This window comes from Primulina eburnea, chromosome 2 (assembly GCF_022965805.1).
Source record: "Primulina eburnea isolate SZY01 chromosome 2, ASM2296580v1, whole genome shotgun sequence".
Lineage (NCBI taxonomy): Eukaryota > Viridiplantae > Streptophyta > Magnoliopsida > Lamiales > Gesneriaceae > Primulina > Primulina eburnea.
Window position 1 is genome coordinate 31,737,566 of NC_133102.1, and position 9,728 is coordinate 31,747,293.

General features: G+C 36.7%; 1 pseudogene; it reads right to left on the reverse strand.

Annotated features, from left to right (window-relative positions):
- Window positions 1-3,418: 3,418 nt before the first annotated feature.
- On the reverse strand, window positions 3,419-5,572 carry LOC140824211 (uncharacterized; annotated as a pseudogene).
- Window positions 5,573-9,728: the final 4,156 nt, after the last annotated feature.

Below are 9,728 nucleotides of genomic sequence, written 5' to 3' on the forward strand. Positions count from 1 at the left end.
ATAATCACATCAACTCATCAATTAATAATTTCGGATTACAGTAATATAATCTCGGGCATTACAGATAATGACAGTCAAAGGAGTACACCTGCCTTATTTGGACATTGGTGATGTTGTAAATGTCACATTGATGATGTTGGATCGTCGATCGGAATTATGACGAGATTAAAGTAATGGGAGCATGGAACATGGGCTTGTCAGAGTATAAGCTCATTATGCTAATTTCTTAAAGTTAAAATGGGTTTTAATGATTAAATTATATTTTAATTGAGTTAAAATATAGCCCATTAAGTTTTTATAAAATATTGTATTGATTTATGTAATATAAAATATTCATTATACCATAATTTTGACTCTTTCACAAAAAAAAATAATTTTGATGCATGATATTCTCAAATATATATGCATTAATCGAGATTCGCATGATATGATATGCATTTTGAATCCTTATTTAACTTGATTAATTAGATTAATTAAGTAAATTAAGGATTAGAAATAAATTAATGATTTTGATTATTATTTAAAAAGGGCATCCGAAAGTTTCAAAATCGAGATTGGCAAAACTTGGCATGCAATTTTAGAATCTTTAATTATTTTAATTAATGAGATTAATTAAGTAAATATAAGATTAGAAAATATAATAATGATTTTTTATTATAATGCATGTTGTTCTTTTTCGGTGGAAATGATATATACATTAGAAGTGCATGCATTCGAGAAATTCAGTTTTTTAGAATAAAAGTTTTTTCTCTCAAAATGGTTTTTGAACCATTTTGTTTTCTTGATCTCAAACGCAAAAAATCTTCTAATTTTATAGTGAAAATTAGAAAAAGAACAAATAATCCGGTCGTGGACCTGATTCGAAGATTGAAAAACGTTCGTAGGTATTTACAATAAGAGCTACGTCCGTTAATACTGGTGTAGTAGAAGTCAAGTTAAAATTATTTACCAAAGGTATAATTCTTTAACATCCTATGAATGTTTAGTTTTAAAACCATACGAGGCTCAAATATATCTTGAATGTCAAGATCTAAATTTTTTTAAAACTTCCGCTACTTTTAGGCACGAGAAAACCGAGATCCCAACGACATCGATACGGGTATGAGTATCGTATACGATACGAATACAATTACAACGATATGAAAAATTTTGAAAATATAAGACACAATATGACTGAGATCCAACAAATATTAAAAAATATATAAATATTATATATATTTATATAAATTTAGTATTAAAAACTGTAAAGATAATTCCCATCGTGTCCATGACATATGGTAGCCGTATCCAAGACGTATCCGACTGGTGAAACCCACACAAAGTCAATGACACGGATTTTCTCATATCCGACACGTGTATCGGCGTGTCTTATCCGTATCCGATAATTTAGAAAAGAAATTTAGGAGTATCCATGCTACATAGGTCCCTACTAAATGCTTGATTGAAAAGTAGTCTGCATGTTTTGGAATCCAGGCAACCATGATAAAAGGGTCATAGGAGCAGTCACAATGACACGAAACATTATCATACAAGGGATAAGAATCAACAACCTGACAGAGCATCGTTTTCTCCAAAAAAGGGTCTAGGAACTGCACGATCAATATAAATCCCCACCCAGTGGGAACATATCCTAGTAAACTTGTGAAGCAATCAATCAATTTGAACTGCGTAAACTCCAGCAAGGAAATTATCACAACTCTCACAAGAAGAATAACAAGGAACTACTGCACCAGACCATAGTAGATGCTACTAGCCTACTACCATGTAAAGCACAAGAGCCACAAACACAGATCCATGAAAGCATGTAAACAGCAATGTGCCTACTTCCAGCAGAAATGCCCAACCGATACACAATCCTAAAGTGAAAGAAGAAGAAACGAGTTTCACAATATTTTCCAGTACCGTTCCAGAAGACCAATTGTCCTTAAATGACCTTGCTCTTCATCCAACCGCTTTACCTAGCTCTGTCTAGGCTTCGTGAACATGCCACCACTATACCACATCCATTTCATAAACTCATCAAAATCGCACTCTGTTTTTAACCAAAGTTCTGAAATTCGCTAGGTGCTAGCCCAGCGCGTAGCGCCTAGGCGGGGACTAGGCGCCGCTAATCAGATTCTACGGCATCAAAACATAATAAATCACATTCTAGAACTTCAACACAACAACATTAAATTTAAAATTCTTTCAAAATATTCCCTACATAGTCTAATGTGTCATCTCAAGAAAAAAAGAAAGAATTCAGATTTCTTCCCAACTTCAAATTTAAATATAGGAAGTTTTAATTTAATGATTACACTGCTAATTGAATATCACAAATTTATTCAACTTCTTCTTCTCCGAAATTTTCAACAACTTGTTCTTTATCAGAAACAAAATCAATATCATTGTGATCATCATCTTCTTTTTCGGATTCAAAATCATCCTCGTGAAGTTTTCTAAATCTAGAGTTTCTTCGGGTTGTAAATTTTCATCAGCCCCAGTTGCTTCATCAACTAATTTCCAAGTGAGCCCCGAACCTAGTTCAACTTCATTTTCTTCTCCAGTCTCCATCATCCACAATTCAACCTTGAGCATTTGAAGCATCTTTTTCAAGAATTCAAACAATTTTAAACAAACCAAGCTCAAGCCTGATACTGTTTGGTTTGGTTTGGTTTGTATCATTTACATCCCTATTCTTGACCATCCACAATTCAACCTTGTGCATTTGAAGCATCTTTTTCAAGAAGGACGTCGACGTTCCGTTCTATCTCTCTTTTTTGCTTGTTAAACAATCTAGAATGTGGACACATACTAGATTTTTCAACGTATTGACATCCAACCTATTTCTTTTCTTTGTATGAATTTAAAAAAAACCGAAAAAATAATTAATATAGTTAGGAATATGAACATACACTTTAAAAATTATATACAATTTATTTTAGCTAAAGTTTAAACTTACTCCTTCAAATGCACTCCAATTTCTTTCAAACCCAGATGAACTTGTAGTTAATGAAAGAATCAACAATGCCACTCTTCGTAAGTTGGGTGTGTGAGCACCGACCATGTACATGGATCAAATGTATCGTCATTTTTTCACATGCTTTTGCAGCCAATACATTCCCAAATAACAAAGTCTTATCTTTATATTTTGCCAATCCCTTGTTAATAATTGTATCTTGCAGTTCAAACTCATCGGCATGCAAAAGTTCCATGCATTCAAAAATCCCTGCCGCGACCTCTCCATAAAGAGAAATAGAACTATCTTTGTAGTAGAAGTACGGATTCAACAAAAACGTTGTGGTATGAAATGATGTATCAAGTCTATCCTTCATTTTTGACTCAATAATCACTATGATAGATTGATAATTTGATTCGACATTGTTCAGGGCCACCTTTATATCTTCTTTAGCTCGAAGAAGCTCCCCATATAAAAAGCTCATGGATAGCTTTCTATCCCCGTCAATAAGAGAACTCTTACCAAACGGGAAAATATTTTTAAACAAAGTGCCACACCATTCCAAAAACTCATGCTCATCACATTAGAGTAAACCAATTTCCCTTTGTTTGTCTTTGACCATTTACAATTCTCCCAAATATCACTTGTAAACATAGCCCTTAAACTAGAATTTTTCTCAACTTAACTTTGTAATGTGAGGAAGTTTGATGCAAACCTGGTAATTCCTGGCCAGACTATATCTCTTTTCTTCGTAAAACTTCTCATCGATGACAAAGCCTTATGGTAAGCATAAATGAAAATTGTAAAAGATTTTGCTTGGTTGATAATCTTTTTAAATCTTGGAAGCTTGCCAATACTTTCAAGCATGAGATTAACAGTATAAGTTGCACATGAACTCCAAAAAATCCTAGGTCGCTTTTCTTTCATCAATTTAGTTGCAGTCATATTGTTGGTGGCATTGTTTGTTACACTTGTCAACATACTCAAAAATAGTCGCATCCTACTTGGTCAACACACTTGTCAACATACTCAAAAATAAGTCTAGCTGTATGTGCCTTGTCTGAAGACTCATTCAACTCTAAATATACAGTAACCTCCTTGCAATTAACACACAAATTTAATATGCTTCTTCTTTTTCTATCACTCCATGCATCTGTCATAATCGAGCACCCATTATTTGCCCATTCTTCTTCGTGCTTCTTCAACAGTTGCTTTGTTCTTTCAACTTCAGCTTTCAAAAGTGGCTCTCTAAGTTGATATTGAGTTGGAGGCCTAAACCCTGGCACAAATTGAGCTACTGCCTCCATTAGTTGCTTGAAGCTCAAGAGCATTGAATGTGATTCCATTTTCATAAGCCCATCTCCCAACATATTGTTGAACTTGTTTAGTTCTCTCTTTGAAAACAACCTCATTTATATTTTTTTGGCTCCAACTTAGTTGATATACAACTAAGCTCTTCAATGGCAAGACAATCTTCAAGCTTCCTTTGAGCCCACCTTGCTCAAATATTAAGCCCACCACCAACTAGCTAGAACCACTCTAATTTTGCACTAGAAAAATTAGAGCATTTTTCAAAGAGAAGTATTTTTCATTCCTCAACACTTGAAGAAAAAATTGAGAGAAAAATGGGAGAGAATGTGTGTGTATATTTCGGCCATTGTGATGCTTGAATGGGGGAAGGGAGACTTGTCTTGGTCTTGCAAAAAGTAGAGACAAAAGTAGCATGCCAAGCCTTGATAGTTGCAAAAGTTGTCTCCAACCCTTCACCTCCCATGCATGCATATATTATATGGTTTTTAACAAATTAAAAAATCATGGACTAAATTTAATTATCTCAAACATATTTGAGACTAATCAAACATTACTTGAATTTACTCAAGTCCACTAGTTAAATAATCTATTTAAATTGAGCTTTACAAGACTCAATTTAATTTAATTAATTCAACACTTGAATTAATTTAATTATTTGGACTCTACTAGGTCCACTAGTGTTTAATTAATTCAACACTTGAATTAATTTAATTAGTCCATAATAATGTATATGAAAATCACAATTTTCAAATACATTATTCACTTGGCCAACTTTTAATTTAGGAACACTTCCATAAATTAAAATTTACATTTCTCTCATAGAAGTCATACTTCTATTTTTCTTACGCTTATAAACTCCTTTATAAGCCGTTCAACACATTGAACTATTTTACTTCTCAACGGGATCTAGAAAGCCAGCACTTGTGTGGCCCTCAATGGTTCATTGATACAACTAGCCGTGGGTTCACATCTCCATGTGATTCGGACTAAACATGTCCTTATATGAGCATACCCCAATTGCTCCATTCTTACTTATCAACCCCTTGATAACAAAAACGTCAGAACTCAAGTCTGATATTACCCAACCAACCATGTTAAACGCCTAGCAATATCGCTTACATGATTCTCTAGGTATCAAATGATAGTGCCTGCAAGAACCATTCAATTATGGTTAGCGTACAGTACGGTCCCTTCAACTCATATATCCCGACCGATTCGACAACCATTGGTTTATCGAGAGTTGTCAATGAATCGATACTATGTGTCATGTCGTAGTTGCATCGATGGTGTAATCTATGAAACCCCTTTCATAATTACCACCATACTCTGATCAGAGATTTTAATCTACATACATATGAGAACACATAGGATATCCATACCCGAAGGTAAGCGGTGAATCCCCGACTACAATGCATCGACTTCTATATGTTTCGACAGAACACCCAACCTTGCCACCTGATGACCCCATGAGAGTCGGTAAACAAGCCAAAGTGTAATTCTAGCACATAGAGTCTCAATGTTGTCCCGGGTCATAAGGACTAATGGTGTACAACCATAAACTAGGACCTTTCCACTCGATAAGTGAGAACCACTTGGAAAGTCCTTTATGGAGGGTTGTTCAGTGCACTCTACCAGGAGCACCTATCTGCATGATCGGACATCACAATGTCCCCTACCAATGAAACATGGTACTCACATTGCAGATACTAGTCTCTAACTCGAGCGGCCTATATCCTTCTTAGCGGCGGCTGAATCGACTAGGAACTCTTTAGAATATACAGTATTCCAAATATGAGTTTCATGATACTCATCATATGAGCATCTCATATTCTTTCTACTATTTGTATATTCAAGGACTTTATCTATGCAACTAGCATGGGTATACAGATAAAGAAGTGCCAAAATAATAATTTCAAATATTATCAAAAAAAGATCGTTTATACATAGAGTTTCATTGTGAACACTCGGCCAACACTTGGCTCGACGGGCACCTACTCTAACAATCTCCCACTTGCACTAGAGCCAACTACCCACATGCTTCAAACCCATCGATTCGCGATGCTTCTCGAACAATGTTCTAGGTAAAGGCTTAGTTAGCTGATCAGCAACATTATCTGCGGAGTCGACTTTGTCAATCATGACATCTCCTCTTTCCACGATCTCTCTGAGGATGTGGTACTTTCTCAATACGTGTTTGGACTTCTGATGAGACCTCGGCTCCTTTGCTTGAGCAATGGCTCCCGTGTTGTCACAAAACACCGGGACAGGAGCAACTCCATTAGGAATGACGCCAAACTCTTGGACGAAATTCCTTATCCAAACAGCCTCCTTTGCTGCAGCTGATGCAGCAATGTATTCTGCCTCAGTGGTGAAATCCGCTGTACTGCCTTGCTTGGAACTCTTCCAAGAGACAGCAGCACCATTGAGCATGAATATGAATCCAGAGGTTGACTTTGAGTCATCAATATCGCTTTGGAAGCTAGAGTCGATATAGCCTTCCAATTTTAGTTCTCCACCCCCATAGACCAAGAACAATTTATTGGTCCTCCTCAAGTACTTGAGGATGTCTTTCACAGCTTTCCAATGAGGAAGACCAGGGTTCGATTGATATCTACTCACTACACTTAGTGCGAAAGCCAAGTCAGGACGTGTAGATATCATCACATACATGATGCTACCAATTGCAGATGCATATGGAATGTGTGTCATCGCCGCTATCTCCGCATCAGTCTTGGGAGACATAGACTTGGATAGGGACACGCCATGACACATTGGTAAATGTCCTCTTTTGGACTCATCCATCCAGTACCGCTTCAGGATGGTATCAATGTATGTAGACTAGGTGAGACCAAGCAATCTTTTTTATCTATCTCTATAGATCTGTATACCTAATACAAAAGATGCTTCACCCAAGTCTTGCATCGAGAACTTGCTTGCTAACCATATCTTAGTTGATTGCAACATTCCTACATCATTCCCAATGAGTAGAATGTAATCAACATACAGCACCAGGAATGTCACAGCACTCCCACTGACCTTCTTGTACACACAGGGTTCCTCAGGATTCTTAGTAAAATCAAACTCTTTGATTGTACTATCGAATCTAAGGTTCCAACTCCTAGATTCCTGCTTTAGACCATAAATAGATCTCTGAAGTTTGCATACCATATGCTCACTTCCGACATATGTAAACCCTTCGGGTTGAGACATGTAAATTTCTTCCTTAATATCCCCATTAAGAAAGGCTGTCTTAATATCCATCTGCCATATCTCATAGTCATACATGCAGCTATGGCTAGTAAAATCCTTATGGACTTGAACATTGCAACTGGAGAAAAGGTTTCCTCAAAGTCAACTCCTTGTCTTTGAGTATATCCTTTTGCCACCAATCGCGCTTTGAAGGTCAATACCTCCCATCTGCCCCAAGTTTCCTCTTGTAAATCCATTTACACCCTATGGGAACTGATAGGACTTGTTTTTACGTGTTTTTAGTGTTGGTTTTGAGTCGCATTCATGCATCATATTAGTTTGTTTTAGTTTAATTTAGCATTTTTCTAGCATTATTTAGCATATGGCTGATCTCGTGTAGTTGGTGGTTATTTTGTAGGAATTGAACCAAAAAGTGGGAGAATATTTGCCAAAGCATCGAGAAGGATTTTGACCGCCCCAGCGAGCATGTTGGTCTGGCCGAGGAGTTGTTGCGCAAGCGTCTCGCTCGGGCGGTCAAAAGTGACCGCCCCAGCGAACCCAGAGACATGGCCGAGGAATTTTCTGCGAGAACCTCTCGCTAGGGCGGACACTTTTGACCGCCCTAGCGAGCCGCGAGATTTGAAAAGATTTGTTTCATTTTTTTATGGAATCTATCCTACACCATAGACCTAATACACGAGAGGGGCGTCGTTTTTCAGTGGGGACAGCATTATTTTCATCATATTTTATGGGAGAAAAGGCGAGGAGCAAAGGAGATTTCGAAGACCTCGAGATTTCCACGCGTCGTGGCCGTCATCCGTCGTCATCTTTAGTATTTTCATTATTCAGTTTTTAATTCTTAGATTGTTGTTGGTTTTTATTATGAATTTTAGTAGCTAAACTCTAGATTTGTTGGGATTTGAGGGGATCCTACCCCGTACTCGGTGTTTGATATTATTCCTCGACGTGTTTATTAGTGATTTGTTTATGCTATTGTTCTTTCTTGTTTCAATCGAAGCCTAGCTAACTTCCTTTGATTATTTCATGTTGTTAATGATTTTGATAGAATAATTAACAATAGGATCGAATAGTATAGACCACGGATTTACAATTTTAGTAGATATACGAAATTGGATACGTGTCGATAGCGATAATTCACCCGGATGAAAGCTAGTGGACTCCATAGAACGTAATGCAATCTTGAACTGTTAAATAATTGAGGATACTTGATTACTGCATGTTTATGATTAGTATTAATATAGCTCGACAGAGTATATTAATTAGTCTAGGGAATTCCGTCGAATGCACAATCAAAAGTCGAGTGTAATTATTTAAACACGAGTGGTAGGTGAACTGACAATTCCCAACAGATTCGTTTCTCATTTGATCTTAATCCAAATTAATCATTGCTTTCTTTGAAACGTTTTCTTTGCATTTTAATTAATTTAGTTATTTGATATACAGTAGTTTAACCATCAACTCATTCTATTGTTGCGAAAGAATTTTACTTGAAAATAAAAATATTGTAACGCAGTCCTTGTGGATCGATACTCGTATTCACTTACGTTTATTATAACTTGACTATCGTGCACTTGCGATATTTAAATCGAGCTTTCAATTATAAAATAAATTTTGGGACTATTTACTGTGCAAGTTTTGCTCGACCAAGTTTTTGGCGCCGTTGCTGGGGACTGTTGATTCATAAATTTTTATTTTTCATTTAAATTCTTTAGTATTATTTATTTTATTTTTATTTGATACTCTCATTGTGTTGCAGATTTTTCTTGTGGTGCATGCGAAGATCACTCGAGTGTAAGCTTGAGCCTTTTGACCCCGAGATCGAACGCACAGCTAGACGTCGACTACAGCAGCAAAGAGCGAAGGAAAGAATGGAAGGCGATCAACAAAGAGAGGAGCCAAGGCGTATACCGATGTTGGATTATGCACAGCCGTCTCTTGATGGAGCACGTCCAAGCATCGTTAGACCAGTCATCCGAGTCAATCAGTTTGAGATCAAGCCAGCTATCATTCAGATGATTCAGAACACTGTCCAATTTGGGGGAAGTGCACTCGACGACCCTAACTCTCATATAGCTGACTTTCTTGAAATTTGTGATACTTTTAAGTTTAATGGCGTGTCTGATGATGCTGTTCGTTTGCGTTTATTTCCATTTTCACTGAGAGATAAGCTAAGTTGTGGTTAAACTGTTTGCCTGTAGGGTCTATTACTACATGGGAGGATATGGCAAAGGCATTCCTGATCAAGTACTTTCCTCCGTCGAAGACTATG